Here is a 24,528-nt window from a genome sequence, read left to right on the forward strand (position 1 = left end):
CCAAATTACATGTTGGAGCTGTAACCCCAATTTGACTACATCTGAAGATAGAATCATTTGGAGATAATGAAGTAATAAATATGCAGGCCTAAATCAATTGGACTATTGACTTAGAAGAAGAAGAGGAGTGGGTGAGTCATAGTTCTAAGCAGATTTTTCCTAACTTCCTCCTTTTCCTCTCCCACATGAAGACACAGCCAGATGGTGGCTACCTGCAGGTCAGGAAGATGGCCCTCACCAGAAGCCATATGCCCCTGGATCCCAGTCTTGTACTTCACCTGCTCCCAAACTGTGAGAAATAAATTTGTTGGTTAAGCCTACAACACTACCACTTGAGACATGCTTCTAGCTCTCTAAGCTTCTGTTATTTAAAAATAATTTCTCGCTTTTTGTCCAGGCTAGCCTGAACCATGATCCTCCTATTTATGCTTCCTGCACAGCTGGGCTGACAGGCATGCACCACCATTTCCAACATTTTATTGGTTAAGAAGGAGTTTCACAGTTTTTTGCCCTAGATTGGTTTTGAATGGCAATCCTCCCATTCTCAGTTTCCAAGTAATTAGAATTACAGCTGTGATCCTTGCTGGAAAATTCTTTGCTATTTATTCTCTGAAGAAATAGGCAATTGTATTCCTTCACCTTGACTCTAGAAAGGCTTTATGGCTACTTTGATCAATAGCACTAAGAGGAAAATAAAAGAGGATATTCATTGGTCCATTCTAGACCCAGACTTTAAGAAATTAGGATCTGTATTTTTTATAAGCCAGTTACTGTAATGTAAAGCCCAAGCAGCCCTATGAAGAAGATCACATGAAGGAAATTAAGGCTCCTTGCTGACAGCTTCAACTGAGCATCTGCCCCCAAGTAAGCACCAACCTGTTAACCATGTGAAGAAGCCACCTTGGAAGTGAATCCTTTATCCCTATTGAGTAACCTAAGATGCTGCACATGACAGAGAAAAGAGATCTTCATTGAATCCCACTCAAAACACACACACACACACACACACACACACACACACACACACACACACACACACACACACTGATTTTTGTTCTTTCAAGGATTTAAAATTTGGAAAAGTTTGCTATGTAAGGATAGAACATCATAACATGGATAGAATTTGAATAATATGAATGGATGATACATTACTGAATTATTGGACATCTCTGAAATTTCCCAGAGGTAGAATTTTATAGCCAGTCATGATAAAGCGTGAGGTAAACTGAATGCATTAACAGCTCTGCTTAGGTCTTGCTTCATGAGCAAAAATATATACACAAGAAAATTTGCAGACTTTAACAAATATAAAGCTGGGTTTTATCTCTTATTGATTAAAAGAAGTGAGGTAAATAAATACAAAAAAACATGAGAATGAAATCAAGTATACAGAAAGGAAATAGTTCCAGAAATAAGGCTAATACAGAAAGCATATCACAAAGTCTTGAATTTGAAAACCTTATCATAAAGTTAAATATGCATGCCATACAGGTCATATGGATACATCTCTCTGCAGCCCTGAGGCAGGAGTTAGGCACTATTTACCATGGTTAGATACTGTTAAATGCTTTTAGAATTCTAAGCTCTTTGCTGGTTACGTTTTTATTGTAAATACACAAGTAATGGTTGTTGCCAATTTATCAAAACTGTTGAGAACAGGCTAAGCCCTTCCCTTGTACCTGTGTAAGGAGCTGTCATTGAAGTGGCCCCTTTACTGGCAACTAGTGGGACTTCTCTTATAACAACCTGGCTGTTTTGAATACTTTTCAATCTCTCTGAAGACATTCCAGCAACTTCAAAGGACCATTTCAACCAGAGAAGAAGACTGCTTCAATCATAGCAGCCCCAGACAGTTTGTACAGGCCTTGGAAAGCAGCAGTTTAAGCAATTCATGAAACGTAGCTAACCCTTTAGCCATTTTCACCTGGACTAGATGGTGAATTATTTCCCTTGTGGCTCAGCAGAGGACTTGGGATTATTGTAGATCACAATCCTTAGTTTACGTGAAGGGCTATGCCATGATTGGTACATCACCTTATTGGTGCACACACCCTTGCCACATCCTTCTGGCTATACAAGAAAGCAGCTGTGGCTTACTTTTCAGGTCACCTGGGAGACACACTCCTGTGGTCTCCCATATCCTGTGCTGGTCCCTAATGTTGTAACTTTAGGTCTATCAAATGCCTTATCTCAAATGATCTTTTCTCACATACTTTTACAAAAGTATAAAGGTAATTTATGTGAAAAATAGCAACTGAAATCAATTGACCACAAAGGCAATCCAAGTCACTTGTGATGTGCCACTTCTATTCAATATCTAATGTGACATTAGGTTGCATTAAAGGAAAAAAAATGTAGCTAGGATATGAAGGAGGTTTGTTGCAATTTTTTCCAAACTGAATTTCATTCAATAACTTTTCTAATATCATGGACACTATATTTTTGGAGGGTTATGGATGAAGAGAAGAGTGAGTATTGAGGGTTTTGAAAAACATCTTGTATAAGAGACACTTAGAGAACTAGGGCTGTTCTATTTTAAAATAAAAATTAAGAGGTTTTGGAGGAAAGAGTAAAATCTTATTCTCAAATAATGAGATTAATTGAAAACTCAAAATTGGCTTATGAAGAAGGAATGTGATTAGTTCTCCTGTAGTCATTCATATAACTTTATTTTGCCTTGGAGATATGCTGGAAATCTATTTTATTATGTGCATATAAATACTAACTTATTTTTAATGATATCTTGTAGAAAACTATTCCTACTTTTCTAGTTACTTTCTATGACAAATTGTGAACAGTCTTAGGAGTATTTATCTAATGAGATTCACCCTTCCTGGACCTGAATGTGGTGTACAATTTGTTTATGCTCAGGAAGCCTGCATATTTGTTCTCTTGCTATCCTCATATCCTTAAACACTCCTCTTTTCAAAAAATTCATGCTTTTCTAAAATGATTTTTTCCCATTATCAATAGAGTCTGACTTAATATAGAATTGGAGATTCTATATACCCTCAGGGCTGGGTAGACATTGTTCTATTATTTTATCCCCTCTTGAAGTACTGAACAGTGAACTCAGAGTCCTGTGCTTTCTATTCAAGCATTCTAAAACTTGAACCAACCCTGCTCTATTCTTTTCTAATGCCCACTTTGTTGTTAAGATTACTGATGCAAATTTTCTTCTTTAGAATATTTTAATTGCCCAGAAATAATGGGATTCATTATGACATTTTCATAAACATATATAATGTATGTTCAGAATATTTACTCTTGAATCCTCCTATAACTCTCTTCTTTCCTGTTAATACTCTTCCTGTTCCCAAATAGTTCCCCTTTGACCTTCATGTATGAAAAAAATCTAGATTCTGCATATGAAAGAAAACTTGCAATGTTTTTATTTTGAGCCTGCTATATTTCACATATCTGTTCTCATGTCCATTCATTTTCCTGCAAATGACATAATTTTGTTCTTATTTATAACAATAATCCTACACAGTTTACTTATGCCACATTTTCTTTATCTAGTCAGTAGTTGTTGGACACCTAGTTTGATTAACTTAGTTATTGTGAATAGTGTTTACGTTTTCTTCAGTACTGTGGTTTAAACTCAGCACCACATGCTTGCTTGGTTTACTTTCTTTGCTGCTGCTGCACCACTTGTGGCATGACTCCCGTCCTAATTTTGCTAGTTATATTGAAGACAAAGTCTCATGTGCTTTTCTGCCTGATCTGGCTTGGAATCATGATGCTCTACATCTCAACCTTTTAAGTAGCTATGAGCCACTGGTTTCTGGTTCCTGGCTCCTGACTCCATTATTTTTTTGGCCAGTCCTGGGCTTGATCTCAAGGCCTAGGTATCATCTCTGAGCTACATTTGCTTAAGGATAGCACTCTACCACTTGAGCCAAATATCTACTTCTGGTGGGTGTTTTTGGTAATTTGGAGACAAGAGTCTCATGGACTTTCCCGCCCAGGCTGGCTTTGAATTGCAATTCTCAGATCTCAGCCTCTTGAGTATCTAAAATTTCAGGCACCAGCCATTGGTGCTTGTCTCCTGCCTACTTTTAATTTTTACCATCAGTGCAGAAGCTAACTGGTAACATGAAGAGGACATGGTAGAAACAACAGTTAAGTGAGAATAATGGTAAAAGTAGCAGTTTTATAATATCCTTGTAGAGGAACAATGCAAATGTCAACAACAAAAGAAGCCACACACAAAAGATGACACGTTGTGCCATGTTGATGTTAGATTCAAGATGAGGCAAACGAAACTATGATAACAGGAATTGCAGTTGCACCTGAGTATTTACAGAGAAGAGGGTCAGAAAACAAGCTAAGCTGTTAGGATTGTTCCATATCTTGATTAGGGTGATGGTTACATACGTGTACAAAAATTAATTATACTAATCACTAAAGGTTTGTGCATTTTACTCTGCCAATTACATTATTATTAACAAAATCAAGTTGGCATTGTACTGGAAATTCAAGTGTGGTAATATCACCTGTGGTTTAGGCTGGTATGCATAGAGAGGCATAGAGAGCTATCTCCCAGGGTTTCTTTATTCTTAGAACCAGTTATTAGGAAAGTCTAATCAGCCTTTTCCTTTTTTCCTATATTTTATCTGTGAAAGAATTGCATTTTCATAATGGTGAATCCAAATATAAATCATGTTTTCAACAAGCGTTTGTTTTGTATAGAATATTCTTTCACTCTTATGACTCCTTTGGAGCTTCTTGCATTGCATCTGCTCTTTAGACTTCCATTATAGAATCTATCACTTTTCATTATTGTTTTTACTTTATAATCTTTTGGTGTCAACATTTTCCAAATCAAGTTTCAAATCACAGTCTAATGTAAACAATGAGGGCAGCATTCACTTATGGCGCTCATTGGCATTATGCAAATTAACCTCACTTATAGCTCATAATTAGAAAAGGTATCACTGTTTTGTACTCTAAATTATATTTTATTTTTAAAATGACTGGTCTGATGTTTTGTTTTCTTCTCTTTTGTTTTACTTTTTTCTTTTTTTGTCTGAGATAAATTCACTGCATATTGCATGTTCCAGATTTAAACCTGACACCTAGATAGAAAACTGACAAACAGGAAGTGACTGAAGGAAGAGGCTTTTCCCACCACGACTGATACCATCAAAACAGTCACTTTTCATAAGAAATACTTTAGACTGTTGGTCTACATACTCAACTCTTTGTGACTAGAGTAGTAAAAATGTGGTTGTGTAATTAGTATATTCTCTCATCGTATGGGCTTTACAGTTTGGTCTGGATCAAATTCTTGACTGAGATTTGGTTCAGAACATTTAAGTATTTCACTTTGTGCCTATACAGTTAGACACCAATATGATGATATTGAAATGCAATGAACCCCTTATTGAGATTTTTCTTCACCCTTCTAAAAAAGATTATGTTTTCCTATTTTCTTTACTTCTTAATGAAACAGATCAATCAGTGAAGACTGGTGTCTAGAACCCTCAAGTTAATGCCTTAGATTTTTTTAAAAAGCAAAAAATGAAATCCAGAAATAGTCCATGGTATATATGTGAATTCCAGGATGCTCCAAGTTATTCTATAATTAGACTTTGGCTTTGGCTGTCATCGTTTCTGTACACATATATGGCAGACATTACAGCATTTTTCTCTATTAAGAGTGAATTTATTAATATAAATTTCCAGATTGTTGGTCTAACATAACATGTCCAATTTAGGCCATTGCTTACTGAGTAGAAAATTCATTTGCCAAGTAGCAATATCTACCTCATATTTCATATTTGATAAAACTGACTTTTCTAAAGTACTGTTTTATTAAGCATGCGCCAGTTTACAAGGCTTTTACTGCAGCCTCCTGAAGAATTTTCTATGTGTGGCATAGCTTAGCCAGGAATTTTTTATTTTGTTGTCTTAAGTCATTCTTGGCCCCTTGAAAACCTACATAACATAGCCACGAAGTTGGAGAAAACAGCACATCTACTTCTCTAGAGTTTTAACAAGGTCACCTAATACATGTATCTGTTTTATCATGTAGTCCTAGTCCCAAATTTATTTGTTATGCTCTTGGATGCAAATTTTGCAACAGCTATGTTGATCTTGAATACTCAATTTCTAGTAATGCTAAGGATAGAGCAAGGTGCTTAACAAATGACAGTTAATAGATTTAAGGAAAGAAAGAAGACATGTTGACAGATCATCTATTCTTGTTTTGTTTTGTTTTTGTTGTATCCGACAGGTTCTCTTTACAAAACCTCTAATGTCCTTGGCAATCTTCCCACCTCAGCCTCATGAATATTGGAATTAAAGGCATATACTACCACATCCAGCTAGGTCTTTCCACACTTATTACTGTTATTTATTATTGTTATTATTATTATTGTGATACTAGAGATTAAATTCAGAGCCTTGTGCAAGCATTCTACTGCTTGAGCTATGTCCCCAATCTGCTCACTTTTGGTTTGTTTTTCAGATAGGCTTACACATTAACTTTATCCAGGGTTTGCCTTGAACTTCAATTCTCCTACTTTGTGAGCAGCTGGGATTTAAGGCATACACCACCATGGCTGGCATGATTCTCTATTCTTTAATACCGTACATTTTCAAATCTTTACATGCTAATGCTGTTTACCATTATTAGTTGGTAAATATAATTTCATACTTCCTCCTGTTTGTGCCTGACCTATTTGTCCTGATGTTGTTTTGCCTCCTTTGGGCCCCTGATTTATGCTTTAGTAGACATGGAGATATAACATCTTGATATTCAAGGTTCTTTTCTGTATATGAAAATATATTCATTAGATGATTTTTTTACATGGAACCAAAAATATCCTGAGAGCAAAAGAGTACAACTCCAGGCAGCTAAATATAAATTGACTTCTTTTTTCTTGGGGATACTTAGCTCTCGTATCCTTCCTTCATTGCTGCAATATAGCTGCATCAGTTCTCACATCTCATCTACACATGACAAAATTTACAGGCTGAAAATCACCTGGCTCTCTCTACTTTCAAACTAGTAAGGCATGAGTTACTAGAACCTGGATACTTGGATTAATTTAGAGCAATGAGGAACCTTCCAAGAGCAGGGGATAGGTAATCTCCTTGGAATTCATGAGGAATGGAACTTCAGGTACATTGAAGTTACATACATAAGTACAAAGGAAGTAGCTGTTGGTTTTAGTTTGGGTTAACCAGAAGTAGACTGAAACACTGTATGGTTCTATTTAGGAAGTAAAACATGGAAATACTATGGAAGTAAGAATATGAGAGAGGAAGGGAAGGGATCTCAAAAAAGGGTGTATTCTAAGTCAAGTTGGAAGAATAGGCAATGAAGGCATGATGTACCTGGGGAATGCTGGGAGATACTACATACTTTTTAGAGTGGCTGGGAGTCAATGGAGACATTTTCTAACCAAATTGTGAAAAGGCTGGAGGGTTTATCTGCCAAATCCCATCAACCACAGGCGGAGGGTTGCTCCCAGTGGTGTTAAGCCACAGCACTTCCAGCTGTACTACCTGCAAGCCCCAAGAAAGCCCTTGGGTAGTGTCACAGGCAGTGATACAGAGCAGTGCCTACAGGAGATGGCAGCATGCTGATGACATCTGCTACCACCATGAGCTGTTTACATTTATAATTTCGTCTTTAAACTTTTAGAACTACAATGCCAGCCCCCAGCCTAATCTAAAATAAATGTAACCTTCATCAGACCATGTGCCTTATAAACACTAACAGTTGTTTTGACCATGCAGCAGAGATTTGGGGAATGAATTTCACATTTGTGATTACCCTTGAGACACAAATGTCAACTTTATGAACAAGTGATGGCAGAGTTGGACCTGTAGGGAAGCTTACATGAAATTTCTCTGCGTTTTAATTTCTTTCTATAATGCTATATATTTTTTAATAAGACAGAATATTTTCAAAGGGAATAGAAAGACCCCCCAAGTAACCCAGAAGATCTTCCTAAAGGAGTTAGATTTGTTTATTAGCTAGAAAAGTTTAAATTGTTACTTTTTGGGGGGAGGGGTGTGGAGGACTAAATAATATAATGATGACTCCTTTAAGTGTTATGAATCAAATTTTCTTCCTTCAAAGTCATGCATTAAAGTCCTCACCCCTAGATCCACCAAATGTATAGTGACCTAATTTGGAAATAGGGGTGATTACAGTTGCAATTCGTGAAGGTCAGGTGAGGTCTTGAGGAACAGAGTAAGCTTATCATCCAGGATGCCTGGGGTCCTTATATGAAGAGCATGTCATGTGATCATGAAGATGAAGTGCAGGGTGACACATTAATAAGCCATCAGCCCAAAGAAAAAACTAGCCCTGCCAGCACTTAGGTTTTAAATTCTAGGTTCCAGAACTCTGAGACAGTAAGTTCATATCATTTAAGCTGCTGTTTTGTAGTACTTTGGATGATCAGCCCTCACTAATTAAATTTTCTGCGAAAAGAGGCACTGTTAAATATTGGTGGCTATTTACTAATCTCTTAGCACCGGTGGTAAGTCATGTAGATTTGGGTCAATTAATCCAGCTGCAGAATTAGACAGGACTATGTGAATGTATATTTCAGGAATAATTGATTAAAGGTAGAAGAGAGATGTGACCTACAAAAGGAGAACTTCAAAGTCACCTTGCCAAAACATTGGACTATTGAGAGTGGGGCACAGTTAGATTACAGTTCTGGTTCCAACTCAGTTCTTTATTGTAAAAGGAGCCCTTTGATATTTTTGCATGAAATTGTTCTAGAACCACTTTTCTCTTGCAAAAGTTAATGTGTATATTAAGCTGTACATCATTCTGGAGATAGAAATATGTTGTTTTAAAGTTTCAAAATTAAGATAAAGTGATATTGAAAATAATTTAAAACTCATGTGTCAGGTAGCTTTAGACAATATTTATTATTTAGTTTCTCTTTATAAGGCTGAAGGGGCTGGGAAGGTGGCTCAGTGGTAGAGTGCTTGCCTTGTATGTATGAGGTCCTGGGTTTGATTCCTCATCACCACATAAGCAGTAAAAGCCATAAGTGGCGCTGTGGTAGAGCGCTAGCCTTGAGCTGAAGAGCTGAGGGAAAGTGCTCAGGCCCAGAGTTCAGGCCCCACGACCACCACCACCACCACCACCACCACCACCACCACCAACAACAACAACAACAAAAAGACTGAAATACTATATAGTGTTTGAGGTATCTATTTGTGTTTTGTGTGTGTTTTTGTGTGTGTGTGTGTGTGTGTGTGCGCGTGCACACACGTGCACAATTGAACTCAGGGCCTGGCATGGGCACTGTCCCTGAGTTTTGTGCTCAAGGCTAGCACACTACCACTTGATCTACAGCTCTACTTTTGGATTTTTTTTTTTTTTTTGTCGGTCGTGGGGCTTGAACTCTGGGCCTGGGCGCTGTCCCTCAGCTCTTCAGCTCAAGGCGAGCGCTCTACCACTTGAGCTACAGCGCCACTTCCGGTTTTCTGGTGGTTTATTGGAGATAGGAGTCTCACGGTCTCTCCTGCCCGGGCTGGCTTTGAACCGCGATTCTCAGATCTCAGCCTCCTGAGTAGCTAGGATTACAGGCGTGAGCCACCAGCGCCCGGCTTTTACTTTTGAATTTTTTTAGTGGTTAATTAGAGGACTTTCTTGCCCAGGCTGGCTATGAACCTTGATCCTCAACTCTCAGCCTCCTGAATAGCTAGGATTACAAGAGTGAGCCATTGGTACCCTTGAAGCATCTTATTTTTAATATGCTAAATGTAGGTGTTCACTTTGGTAGCACATATACTAAAATTGGAACAATACAGAGAAGATTAGCATGGCCCCTGTGCAAGGATGACATGCAAATTTGTGAAGCGTTCCATATTTTTTTTGTTAGGAAATGGAAAGACTTGGAAAAAATTATATGAAGTGAAGTAAGCCAGGCCCAAAGAAACACAGGTCCCATGGTTTCCCTCATTTGCAATAACTAGTATATGTCTGAGACAAGCAGAAACGGTCAGATAAGATGATGTTAGGTGAAATGAACCCCAAGATAAGGACTCAAATGGTTTTTCTTTCTTGCTATTGTTTCTAATGTATTTTTAAGATGATTTTTTTTGTTGCTTTGTATGTCCCTCCCCCACGGCATAACCCCTGTTTTCACTGTATTTGATGTTTGGGGAGGGGAAGGGAAAAAACAAATTGTTTAAATAGAGATACAGGTGGACCCATTGCAACAATGAAATGTACAAGATGCTACGTCAAAAAATGAACTTTACAACTTTGGGGGGGGAGGGTTGGAGTGTAGTGTGGGGATGGGAGGGCAAGGATGGTAGGGGAAAAACAAAGGAGGAGGCAACAATGCTTGATAAGAAATGTACTCATTACCTTGCTCAAGTAATTGTAACCCTTCTGTATGGTATTTTCACAATAAAAAAACTTATTAATAATAAAAACTATGCTAAATATAGTTATTATTCCTATTGTGCAGAAAACAAATCAAAGGCTCAGAGAGAGACTTAATAATTTATTTAAGCTCACAAAGCTTATGAAGGGGAAGTGTTGTTACCTGACCAGTGCAGATTTCTTGTTACAGAGACTTGCTTCTTTTTTTATTATTATTATTTTATTTTATTTGTGAACATACTGTAAAGAGGGGGCAGGATAATGCGTACATTTCTTACCAAGCATTGCAGCCTCCTCCTTTGTTTACCCTTCACATCCCTTCCCAGCCTCCCCCCTCCCCCCCAGTCCCAATCCTTCTCCTCACCCCCCCCCCTGCACCGACGTTGTAAAGCTCGTTGAGACTTGCTTCTTTTAAGTATCATGTTTAAGCAATATCTCTCCTCCTCCTCCTCCTTCTCCTCCTCTCCCTCTTCATTTTTCTCTTCCTCTCCTTCCTCCTCCTCTTCTTTCTTCTCTGTGGTGCCAGTGCTTTAATGCTGCACCTCAAGCCATCTTGAGTTGGCTTCAACCACAATCCTCCACATCACAACCTCCCAACTAGCTAGAATTACAAGTGTGAGGTTATCGGTGTGTGGCCCAATATTCATTTCCTTAAAAGCTGACCTTGAGTTTGTAATCCTAGCTGAGATCTAAGGATTGAGATTTAAAACCAGCCTGAGCAGGAAAATCTGCGAGACTCCTGATTAATCACCAAAAAGTGAGAAATGGACCTGTAGCTCTACTAGCCTCGAGCTGAAAAAGCTCAGAAACAGCACCCAGGCCCTGTGTTCAAGTCCCAGAGCTGGTGCGCACACTCAAAAGTTGACCTTGATTTAAGTGTTTTAAAAAAGGTATAGGCACCAACCATTGCAGGAAGAATTCTTACATGATACAAGAGATGAGACAAAGTGAACTCTAAGACTTTCTGAATTCCAAGATTATGAACTTCTGTGGGAAGAGCATGAATCACTCCCAATGCCCAGCAGGAATGGTAGGGAATGTGAGGCCTAGTGACTAGGCTTTCAGCTTTATTATTTCCCCTTACATTTTCACATAGTAGCTCAAGTGATTTTTCTAAGGCATGAATCACATTATGTTGCCCATTGTGTGAAAATCACCAATGGCTTTCCATTGAACCCCAAAATCTAAAAGAAGGCATTAATAATTAAACTAAGCTAAAGAGCAGCAACTGGGATTAACTTGGGCCAAGGTTGATATTTGGTCATTTTTTTCTTTAAGGTCTATTTTGTCCTTTACTCGCTTCTCTTAATCTTCTGTCTTAATCTTCTTTTACACCTTCCTCCATTGACTTTCTTCGGCTACATTGGCCTAATTTCTGGGCCTTGAGCACACTTTTCTTGTTTCCACCTCAAACTGCTCTTGCTGATACTTCTGCTTGGAATGTTCTCCTCATACCACTTTTCTCTTGAGGATTAGGCTTAATTTTTTTTTAATTTCTTGGCTTGGATGGACTCTTTCATCTTCTTTTGTAGGTATTGGACTTGCATTTTTATGGGTTTTTGTTTGAGTCTTCTTCGTACAGATATTCTGAGGGTGGAAATTGTCTTGTAGTATGCATAGCACATAAGATTTTTTCAAAATATATGTGCTGGTTAGCTGTTTACTTTTTTTGGGGGGGGGAGGGTCCGGTCATGGGGCCTGAACTCTGGGCTTGGGCGCTGTCCCTCAGCTCTTCAGCTCAAGGCTAGCGTTCTACCGCTTGAGCCACAGCGCCACTTCCGGCTTTTTTCTTTTTGCTTATGTGGTGCTGAGGAATCAAACCCAGGGCCTCAGGCTTACCAAGGCAAGTGCTCTACCACTGAGCCACCTTCCCAGCCCCAGCTGTTTACTTTTAAAGAATAGTGGCTACTAAAATGTGCTCACGCTTATGAAGAGAGAGATCCCTTTGCATGGAGAATTAGCAATTAGCCTTGGTCTACCTCTTCATCCTCCTTTTTCATTAGTAATGAATGGCCAGTACCTGCTATCTCTGACTTCATTATTTATTTTTGTCAGTCATGGGGCTTGGATTCAGGGCCTGGGTGCTGTTTCTGAGCTCTTATACTCAAGGCTAGTGCTCTACAACTTTGAGCCATAGCTCCACTTCTGGCTTTGAGTGGTTAATTAATTGGAGACAAGAGTCTCACAGGACACTATGTTGAAAAAGAACTTTATAACTTAGGGAGGTGGGGAGGTAACAATGCTCAACAATGCTCGATAAGAAATGTACTCATTATCTTACTCATGTAACTGTAACACCTCTGTACAGTATTTTTACAATAAAAAACATTTTTAAAAGAGCCTCACGGGGACTTTTCTGCCTGGGCTGGCTTCAAACTGTGATCCTCAGATCTCAACTTCCTGAGTAGCTAAGATTACAGGCGTGAGCCACTGGCACCCAACTTCTCTGACTTTCTTGTATGCTGATTTCCTTCCCTCTATTCCTTCTCCTTGTTCTGAGTCAGCACCTCAACTAGGATTTCTTCATTTCTCTAGACTATGGCCCTCATGGTAACTTACATTTCTGTTGTTATGATACCCTTTGCATTTTATAATCATCATGTGGCTGTTTCTTCTTGTTACTCTACCAGCTATTGCAGGAAGGATTCATGTCTTTTCAGTGGAGTTCTATATTCTGAAGGTTAATATGTGACCTATATGAGTACTTGTTTAGTGAATGAGTGGACACAAGCATATAGATCTCTCAAGATATTTCTTTCACTCTGGCACTCTTGGATTTTTACATCTTTGCCTTTTTACTAAAAATATCACAGCTCCACACAGCAGGCTTCAGCACAGGATTTATCACCACTGCCTGATGTACTCTCAATTTCTTGATGCTAGGATATCCTGCTATCCACAGCATTGGTGCTGAGCTAAAAATCTTCAGAATCTTATTAACTCTCAACATCTAATGAGTCACCACATGTGGTCCTGTCTTGCTTTTGTACAGTGCTTGGTGCCAGATATCTGCTTTCTTGTCCTTTTAACAGAAAGTCTCCTTATTGCCATCATTATGGTCAAAATTGGTGAATACTCCTGCTGTCAGATTTTAGTGGATCTCATGGTGTGCAATCAGCTGTTGTTTGAGCTCACTAATTTCAGCATTAGAACACTGGTAGAGCAGATTCTCCCTGGCACAGAGTTTCACAGCAATGAGAAATTGATATATGGTCACAAGAGCAACCTGGACAGTCTGGATAACTGAACAAGTAGGTTACTAAAACTAAGATAAGAGATCAAGGGTAGATATGTACTCAGCCTCAGTTAGCTATACCCAAATGGCATTGGGGAATGGATTTTAAATAGTATAGATTTTTAATTATCAACTTTTCTCAGTTTTACCACCAGTAGGGTTTCTGATTCTTTAGGGATTTTTTTAATACCCACAATAACACTTCTCATCCCCATAGACAATAGTATAATAAGATCTCTGGGATTAGAACTTTATAACATCAAATCTTAGCTTCTACATTTCTGTCTATATAGCATAGGTAGAGTATCAGTTTTGTCAAGGGCAAAATTTAGATAACGTAGGACTGCTATGAAGCTAACATGTTTAGCACAGGGATTGAATTATACTAAGTATGAAGCACTTAAAAATAATAATCATTATCATCATTGTCAGCATCATCATCATCATCATCATTATCATCATTGTATTCTGGCTATTATCCAGTAACATAGGAAATGAGATACAAATTCTATCTGGAAGATTTTTTTTCATGACAAAACAAATCCAGTTTTAATTACTACCAAAATCACACTTGTATTTTGCCTAGGATGAGTCAATGTGAGAAAAAGAGGAAACCATGAAAATAACTCTTCAGGCTTCAAGCTGTTTAAAAAGTCATTACTATACATTGCCTTGCTGTAATTTGAGTCCCTGTAATATTTTGCCTTCTTTTTGCTTGTTCTTAAAACAGTATTATTTTAACAGACCACCATCAACACATGATCTATTGCCAACACTGTATAGGTTGGTACTATGAATGAAAGGACATTCTCAATACTTTTCCTTTCAAATCACCACAGTAATAACACATACTTGTCACAAATTTAACTACAAGAGAATTAAAATATTACAATTTAACCAGGCACTGAAGACTCACACCTCTAATCCTAGCTATTCAGGAGACAAAATCTGAGGTTAGCCATACCAGGAGGCAAATCTAAGACACTCTTATCTGAAATTAACCAGCAACAAATAAGAAGTGGAAGTGTGGTTCAAGTAGTAGAGAGCCAGATTTGAGCAGATAAAAGTCAAGCAAAAGTGCAAGGCCAAAAGTTTGTTTGTGCATATAATATATTATAGATAAATAAATATACACATATGTAAGCATATTATATATATATATATATCAATCCAAGCTAAACAAAAAAAATAAAGAAAAACCTTTTTCTGTTCTTAACCTCATCCTCTGTAACTATCACCCATGACTGTTTGGAATGTGTTGGAGTGATTCTTTTAGGTTCCCTGATCCCATATCTTTCTGTATATTTATGTACATACACATACATATAAATATGTGCTTTATTTTAAAGAAAAGCAAATGTGACCAGATATTTGAAAAGAATCCTGAACAGTTTCTAAGACATAATGTCATAATTCTTAATTTAAATGACTATTTTCTTTTGCATGTTATATTACTGGCCCCTGAAGAGTCATGTTTTATAGAATACCTGTCTTTGTATAAACATCTACCACAGCTTAGACATATTACTGATTTGACCCATGGCATGACAGGCATTTGATGAGAACATTTTCTATACTGGAAGCTTGTCCTCTTGGAATTCTTTTTTGAAAGCAGTCTGCCATTTACAAAGTCTAACTACTAGGAGATCAGCATGGTAAGAGGAGGCTGACTAGCTGTGTCAACAGACAGTACTTGGATAGAGTGTCCAAGCACTAGCCTTGGAGTTTTGGCTTGGAGCAGCCACAGCTGTTCTAGCATATGCCTGGTCACAATCAATACCACATAGGAATAAGGGATTAGCTGCATTCTTAACCTATAGAATTGTGAGAAATAATATATAATGTTGAGGGAAGACACTTTTTTTGCATAAATAGATGACTGAAATGCATATGCTTTTATTACAAACATTCAAAATCTTTTATCTCAGTCCCTTGATATAAACACTTTTTTTGTAAATGGTATCTTTCAATTTACAAGGTTACAAAATTATATGCAATGTAAGTCTTATGATTTTTTTCATAGTTTCTGCACTTTTTACTAAACTGTAATAATTTTCCCATACTAAGATTTTGAAATTACTTTACTATGTTGTCTTCTAGAACATTTTCAGAAAAGAAATATTTATTGATCCTCAATTGGCTTGTGGATGGTGTAAAGTAACTCTACAACATTATTTCTTCAAAGCATAGGAGCAGTTACTTCAAAGATATTTATTCAACAATTTATCCTTTTTTGCTTATTTAAAAAGCTAGTAAACCCTGCATAGAATGTTAATTTTTCCACTCATGCTTTTTCCTATTTATATAATAACACAATTCTTGTATTATTATTATTTTTTGCCAGTCCTGGTGCTTGAATTCAGGGCCTGGGCATTGTTCCTGAGCTTCTTTTGCTCAAGGCTAGCACTCTACCACTTGCGCCACAGTGCCACTTCCTGCTTTTTCTGTGCATATGGTACTGAAGAATCGAACCCAGGATTTCATGTATGCTAGGCAAGCACTCTACCACCAAGCAACATTTCTAGCCCCAACACAATTCTTAAAATAATCATTTGTTTTTCTTTTTCTTTTATTATACAATTTGTTATTGTCTTTAAATTGTTGTACAAAGGAATTTTAATTGTGATTTTTTTCTTAAGTAACATAAAATTAATTGTCCTGTCCTCTGTACTACTTGAAATGAATAAATCATGTGTCAAAATAGTAGTTTCATGTCTGTGTATATATGTGTATATATATATGTATAAAACTATATAACTTACTACCAAGTCCTTAGAAATCTTTGTAGAGTTGAATATTTACAAATTACATTTCACATTGAAACCATATGGAAAAACTCTAACAACAAAACATGCAACATCTCAAACCAATAATAAATGTAAAGGTTAACATGACAAAATATTTTTTGTGATGTCACATAAAATTAGTTTTAAATCTAATGTCCTGAGGGCTCCAAACCTTCTCTTCCTGCATTCTCAGATTCCCCAGTTTCATAAAAGCTAGTAAACTGTGGGAAAAAGACTATTGGGAAAATTAAGACTAACGAGAGAATACTAAGAATTTGTTGTTCAAACTAAACAAAATATCTCCAAGATGTACACTGGAGATATTTTCTGTATTTTGTGGAATCACTTATTACATTTTTTTCTTTATGTGGCTGGATCTTGCGATGCAGCCCATGTTAGATTCAAAAGCATGATTCTCCTGCCTTAGCTTCCTAACTGCCAGAGCTGCAGCATCTACAACCACATGTGACCTTTCTATATTTGGGGACATGAGAAAGAAAGAAGACTGTTAGCCTCTCCTAAGTTTTAAATAGGTCATAATCTTTAAAATATCTTAATTTATTAAAAGCAGCTTGTTTTTGCCTTGTTAGTTGAACTATCTGGATCCTAGTATATTTGCGTTTGGCACTACTTAGATTTCCACAAATAAAATCAATTTTCCTTCATGTACAGCAAGTTTTCAACTCTTCCTTTTGATGAAGACTGTGGCTTATAAATCTGCTTACATGTTTAGCTTTCATGTTCTGATGGTTTCTGCTAGATTCACACTATTTTGTTCTATGAGTTTTTGGCTGTCTGTGATAAAACCATCTACTTATGCCTTGTCTCCTAGAGTAACAAAAAAGCGTTATAAAAAGTTCTCTGACACATACATTGATCTTAGACAACCTGTAAAAACCATAAATGGTTTGAAGCCTAGAGCAGCAATGGCCTGAATGAATCTTTCCTTTGAACTTGTGGCTATGTATTTATCAACTGTTGTCGACCTATAAATATAATTTTAGTCTTGAAAAAACTCAAAACTAAATGGACTTAGTGTCAACTATTAACATATTAATACTTAATTTTGAACCTCTTCCTTCTTTATAAAAAATAGATTTTTTTGTTATTTTATGACTTAAAATCTGTTTTCTTCTTAACAAAATGCAGTTTGACAAAGTGAAAAACACAAGTAATTATACATGGGCCCACTATCAAAGCCAGCCTTTGCTAAGCAAGTTTTTGATGTTCTTAGAGTTATTCCCATTTTTTAAATGTTTTTGTTCTCACAGTAGTGTGTTCCCTATCATATTATGCACCCTTCTTTGTGAAATACAAATAATGCCACATCTATTTTCTCTCTTCATGCCCTGATTTATCAAATATGAATATATCCATAATTTTATCTGTGGTTTAGAGCTCAGTTTGAATGGCATGTTAATTGCCTCTATTAGGTAATTAAGTAATTATTCATACAAACAAACCTAGCTCCATTAAACTTTTTATATTTATCTTTCTTTTCAGATTACATTAGTTTTACAGGGGATTTCATTGTTACATTTCTGTACATGTTTACAATATATTCCAGTCACAATCATCACTACAATTACTCTATCACTCTTCCCAAAACAATTTAAACAAGTATATGGTTTAGTTTCACCCAATTGCAAATAATCTATTTCAATGGTATTCACCTTTTATTTTTATCCTCCTTGTTAGTCTAAAGCATTTTTAAACATTTATTACTTCATATTTTGTGTTTCAGGACACATACTTTGCTCTTTGGTTTCTGGGTGGTTTTATCTAATGGGAAATGTCTTTAGGAAATCAGAGGACTGGCCAAAAGAAGGGGTTTCGGGTATTTGTTCATCTGAATTCTGCTAGATGGTAAGACATGTACACAGGGAAATGCCATGAGAACACAAAGACTAGGTTCAGAGTGACCCATCAAGCCTCTTCCAAAAGGCATAATTCATTTCATATTGCTACTTCTTTAGAATCAATAGCAGTTTCTTCCATTGTCTCTTCAGGCCTAAGGTTAATAGTAACTACCAACACTAACTATCCTTTGTTACGTTTCCACACTTTTGCAAAGAGTTTCCTTAAATTACCCAGTTATTTCTGTGTTTCCTGATGGGTCATTGACTCACACTAGTCCAGTCATCATGAAAAAGAAACAGCAAATGAAGCCCATCTTTGATAGCTGTGACATGCTTTCTTCATAGATTTAAGGGAAGGAGAAACAAGCTTCTTGATAATTGTCTGGAATCCTCAGTCTTTCACTTGGTAACATTGCCCTTACTCTCTACTTTTGATGGTTATTTTCATGCAATTTTATCAGTACAGAATATTTTGACAAGTGATGAACACACTTGTAGGCCCAATAGTTCCACTGGTATTGATGAATTTTCATATTTTGAAAGCTGGAGTTTTGCTTTTAGAGATAAGTTAATGTAAGTCTGTTGGCCTTTTCCACAGATACGGGCTGTCTTCTAGTAAACTAAAGATATCAGACAATGTTTATAAATGTTTAATCAATCATTACTGCATCAAAACCACTCTAATAATCTCATTTAAAAGGAAATAGCTGAACAATTCCATCTACCTATGGCTTGAATGACAAAGCATTTCAGTCAAAAAAAGAAACATTTCTTTCATTCCCATTAAAGTAAATTAATACTGAGATATTTCAAATGGCTCTATGTAAGCATTGTTACAAGGTACTGGATTTATCATGTACTTTGGTTTTAAACTGAATTACTTTTGCAATGAAAGTAAAAATGTATTATTCTCCTTTTACTGTGACATTTACTCTGAGCCTGTTTATACCAATGCAGCTGCTGACTAAGTCAGTGCCTTCTCTTTCTTTTTTCCTTTCTCTTTTCACTTTAAAGGCATATATTCATGTCATCTGACCCAGGTTATACATGAGCTGTATAGCATATGGTTGGGGTAAAGAACATCCTATCTTTTGTTTGAGAGTTTTTATATTTCTTTCCAGTCTTTTGCTTTTCTGGTCCTCAAATAAGGCTAATTACAAAGGAAAAAAAGGTGGGACTGGTGGAGAGGGAGCCTTTAAATCCATTCCTTTTGCAGCAAGGAACAAAAGAGAGTACCAAGGGCATGGCTAGGCCTCAACAAAAAAGAAAAGAGAAAAACCACCTAATGAGGATGTCGAGATAAGTGCTTGTGAAGAAAACTGGCAAAAGAGCTTTTAGTCTAAAATCCATAAATAAGTGTGCATCAGATGGGTACTAGAACAGTTTTAACAAGTCAGGCCATGAAAATGATACCCTTCTATGCAAGAGCTGCATGCCTTACAAAAACCTCCTTTCTTTACAAGATATTTTTCTTTCAAAAATTAATTTAAAAAGAAATACTTGAAAATTAAAGATGTTTTATTCATGTCTCTGAATCCATTATAGAGTGGATACCTTGCAAAGAATTGTTTTTTTGAGACATAATTATGAAGGCTGCTGGCTTCTTAGGGGGTCAAGGATTTTGTGTGAGTATATGAAGAAGTTGTTCGTGGTGAAGAGCTGTACAGAGAAGACTTTTCCCTTGGAGACTTCTTTTGCATTCTAATTTTTTTTTTTTGGTCGGTCATGGGGTTTGAACTCCGGGCCTGGGCGCTGTCTCTCAACTCCTCAGCTCAAGGCAAGCACTCTACCACTTGAGCCACAGCACCACTTTTGGTTTTCTGATGGTTAACTGGAAATTAGGATCTCACAGACTTTCCTGCCCAGGCTGGCTTTGAACCATGATCTTCAGATCTCAGCCTCCTAAGGAGCTAGTATTACAGGTGTAAGCCACTAGTACCCAGCTGCATTCTTACTTTTAAGATGGGAGGAAAAGCAGTTCAGATACTCTAAATATCCTAGCCTAAGATGGATTTTGGGCATGGAGTATAAGCAGTTTCTGACTTTTTAATGAAAGTTGCTGTTATTTTAACAAATGATCCAATTCATTTACATTGCAAATGCAATCTGTGTACACAAATGCATCTGCATACATATTTTTCTATAGCTTACCAAATTTTAGGTTAAAAAACACTTTAAACACATATACTCAAACAAAAAGTGATGGCTGATTACTAGTTTTAATATGAATTTTCAATACATGATATTTAATATTTTATATTTGATCAGTTGCTATATCTTTTAGATCAACTGTATATGGTATTATGTACTTATAGCAGTTTAGTATTGATTATTTATATCTTTCTAGATAAGAAATTTACTAATTCCTGGGACTGAGTATGGTATGGTGAGGCTATTTGGTGTGTACTTAAACATTGCATTCCTAGCTTCTTTAATTTATTAAAGTGTTTTCTGTCTTTCTATTTTTGTGGTATGGAGATTGAACTCAAGGCTTTCTAGGCAGGCACTCACCTGAATCATGCCTTTGGCCCTTTTGCATTGATTATTTTTGAAGTAGGGTCTCTTATGAACGTGAGCTGGGCTATGATCCCCTTACTTGTGTTTTTCCACATGGCTGGAATAAACAAGTGAAGGCCATCATGACCAGCTCTTGGTAGAGATGTAATATAAAATTTTATGCCCAGGCCAGTATGGAACCTTGATCTATCACTGAAGTAAATAGGATTACACTGGGCTGCTGTGTCCAGTTCAAGCTTTTTCTTACATCTTTGTGGGTATTTATTTGTTTACTTTTGTGCCAATACTGGGCTTGAGCTCTAGTCCTCATGATCTCAACTTTTTTCTCATGGCTGACACTCTATCACTTAAACCACACATTTACATCTGGAATTTTGCTGGTTAATTGGAGATAAGAATCTGAAGGTTTTGCCTGCCTGGGCTGGCTTCAAACCTGGGTTCTCAGATCTTAGCTTCCTGAGTTGCTAAAATTATGAGCATGAGCCAAGGGAGCTGGAGGTAGATATTTTATTTTAAAATCATTAAAAATCATCATAGCTATACAGGATCTCATTTATGAACAGTTGGGAATATTAAACATTCCTTTCTTAATTGGATTTTTTAAATGATTTCATTTTTACATGAAAATGAAAAGTTTTATACACCTTGGATAAATTAATATTAAAAACTCATCTTTAGGTTTTGCTTCTGAAAAAACTAGTTTGTAGACCTAATGCAGCAACCTAGTGAGTCAGAATCTGCATTTTAACATGACCTGGGGATAAATATGTTAATGTGCATGATAGTTGAGAAGCATTTTTCAGGTAGCTTTTCTCCTGAAATTGGAAATCTAGTTTTGTTATGTTGAAAGTAATGATGGTTCAGACACAGTTATTACTTCCTCTTGGTTGTTCCAACAGCCAATTAGTCTTAGATGGTGATTAGCCTAGAGGTTAAGACCCTGCTTTGGTTTAGAAGTTTTCCTATTATTTATTATTGTGCATTGACTTAGATTTGTCTTTTGTTTTGTTTTGTGTGTGTGTGTGTGTGTGTGTGTGTGTGTGTGTGTGTTGTGAGGGGGTTATAGGGCTTGAACTTAGGGCCTGGGTGCTGTCTCTTGAGTTCTTTTTGCTCGGGGCTAGTGCTCCACCACTTTGAGCCATCGCTCCATTTCCAGTTTTTGAGTGATTAATTGGAGATAAGAGTCTCACAGGGACTTTTCTGCCCTGACTGGCTTCAAACTGCAATACTCAGACCTCAGCCTCCTGAGTAGCAAGGATTATGGGTGTGAGCTACTGGTGTCTGCCTTCATTTGTCTTATCTGATGGTAAGTTATTCTACAATTCAAGTGAGATGATATTTGTAGTAGTTAGCACAATCAATAGATAGTAGCTATTATTTTAATTATGAGCTTATAACAGATTGAAAACCTACACTATTCTAAATAAGGTTCTCAATCTTCTCAGATACATTGCCACAAAAATTTTGTGTCTTGATATTCAATGGTTAAAATAACAATAACAACACATACAATACAGGAGAGATAAAAGTATTTAATAATGAAAAAATTATGACGCTAGGGACTGGGAAGGTGGCTCAGCAGTAGAGTGCTTGCATGCATGAGGCCCTGGTTCAATTCCTCAGCACCACATAAGTGGTAGAGCACTAGCCTTGAGATGAAGAGCTGAGAGACAGTGCCCAGGCCCAAAGTTCAGGCCCCATGACCAAAAATATATTATGAAGCTAAGCATGATGGTGCATACCACTATATTTGGAGCATGTAGGAGGTGAAGGCAGGATAATCCCAAATTCCAGGGCTATATAGCAAGTCCTCTGTCATTAAATATAAGAGAGCAGTATGGAGGTTCCTCAAAAGACTAAACGTAGAACTTCCCTATGATCTAGCAATCCCACTCCTGGGTATTTATCCAAATGATCACAATCAAGGCCACACTAAGGCTACCAGCACAACTATGTTCATTATAGCATTATTTACCATAGCTAAGATATGGAATCAAACCAAATACTCCTCAGGAGATGAATGGATCAAGAAAATGTGGTGCATATATATACAATGGAATTCTATGCTTCTATCAGAAAGCCAGGAAAAAAATCATATTAAGTGAAAAAATCATAGGCTCCATAGCTTCCCTCATTTGTACTAATTAGTACATATGAGGATAGTCCTTGCAGAGGATCACAATAGCTCAATAGCTATGTACATATGACCATATAAAAGATCCTAATTGAAATGAATTCTAATACATGGAAACAACAGGTCTTTTTAAAAATTTTTGACCTTGTTGTCATCAATGTACTATAACATGTTTTTCTTTTACTTTATTTCACTTTTCTTTTTCCTTTGGCTTATCCCTGGCAGTCCCTGTCTTTGATTCTGGTACCCTGAGTCTTGTTTATATGTTTATCTGATTTGGGGAAGGGAGGGAGAATAACATAATGATGAAAGAAGACAAAAGGTGACTCAACGTAACAATGATACTTACAAGACACTATGTTGGAAAAGAACTTTACAACTTTGAGGGGGGAGGAGTAAGGGAAGGAAGGGATAGTGGGAGAAAAAGGAAGGAGTGGGAAACAATATTCAATAAGAAATGTACCCATTACCTTAGTTGTGTAACTGTAAACCCTCTGTACAGCACCTTTACAATAAAAATTAAAATAAACAAAAGAGAGAAGAAAAATAAAGTATTAAAAGTTAGTTATGAGCTGTAAATGAAAAAAAAAGTTTCAAGTTTACTTGCAATAAGGCCTACCCAAATGGGGAACTACAATGTAATTCAACACCATAACTAGCACTGGAGTTTAGAATGTGATTTATAGTTACATAATTAATTATTCTGTTTGCATTAGTTACACAGTGAGGATTTTCTTGAACCAAGAAGAAATAAATCAATTAAATAAGCCAATAACTTACAATTAGAGGAAGCAATCAGAAGTCTTCCAAGAAGGAAAAGCCCAAGACCAGATGGATTTACAATGGAATTCTATAAGACCTTTAAAGAGGAACTAATACCAATACCCCTCAGACTCCTCTGAGAAATAGAAACAGAGGGAGCTATCCCAAACTCATTCTATGATGCCAGTGTCACACTCATCTCCAAACCAGGCAAAGACCCAACAAACAAAGAGAACTACAGACCAATCTCCTTGATGAACACAGATGCAAAGACCCTTGATAAAATTCTAGACAACAGAATCCAGAAACACATAAAAAAACATACATTACGACCAAGTAGGTTTCATCCCAGAGATGCAGGGATGGTTTAACATGCATAAATCAATAAATGTAATCCATCACATTAACAGATCCAAGGTCAAGAACCACATGATATTGCCATTGACGCGAAAAAGGCTTTTGAAAAGATACACCATCCATTCATGTTAAAAGCTCTGGAGAAAATAGGAATAGAAGGAACATCCCTTAAAATAATAAAAGCCATATACAACAGGCCAATAGCCAACATTATACTTAATGGGGAAAAACTATAACCAATTCTCCTAAAATCAGGAACAAGGCAAGGATGCCTACTCTCACCACTCCTCTTCAATATAGCTCTGGAATCCTTAGCCAGATCAATAAGGCAAGGAAAAGACATTAAAGGGATCTAAATAGGGAAGGAAGAAGTTATACTATCTTTTTGCAGATGACATGATCCCCAAAACTCCACCCCCAAACTCTTAGAACATACAAAGTAGCAGGATACAAAATTAACCCACAAAATCAGTTGCCTTTCTGTACACCAACAAAGTACAAGC

General features: G+C 36.8%; 1 non-coding gene across 1 annotated transcript; it reads left to right on the forward strand.

Annotated features, from left to right (window-relative positions):
* Positions 1-9,751: 9,751 nt before the first annotated feature.
* Positions 9,752-9,858, forward strand: LOC122096177. Its single transcript, XR_006145268.1, has one exon. It is a non-coding gene; the product is annotated as a U6 spliceosomal RNA (small nuclear RNA).
* The last annotated feature ends 14,670 nt before the right edge of the window (positions 9,859-24,528 follow it).

This window comes from Dipodomys spectabilis, unplaced genomic scaffold, assembly GCF_019054845.1.
Source record: "Dipodomys spectabilis isolate Male_0828 unplaced genomic scaffold, ASM1905484v1 ptg000365l, whole genome shotgun sequence".
Lineage (NCBI taxonomy): Eukaryota > Metazoa > Chordata > Mammalia > Rodentia > Heteromyidae > Dipodomys > Dipodomys spectabilis.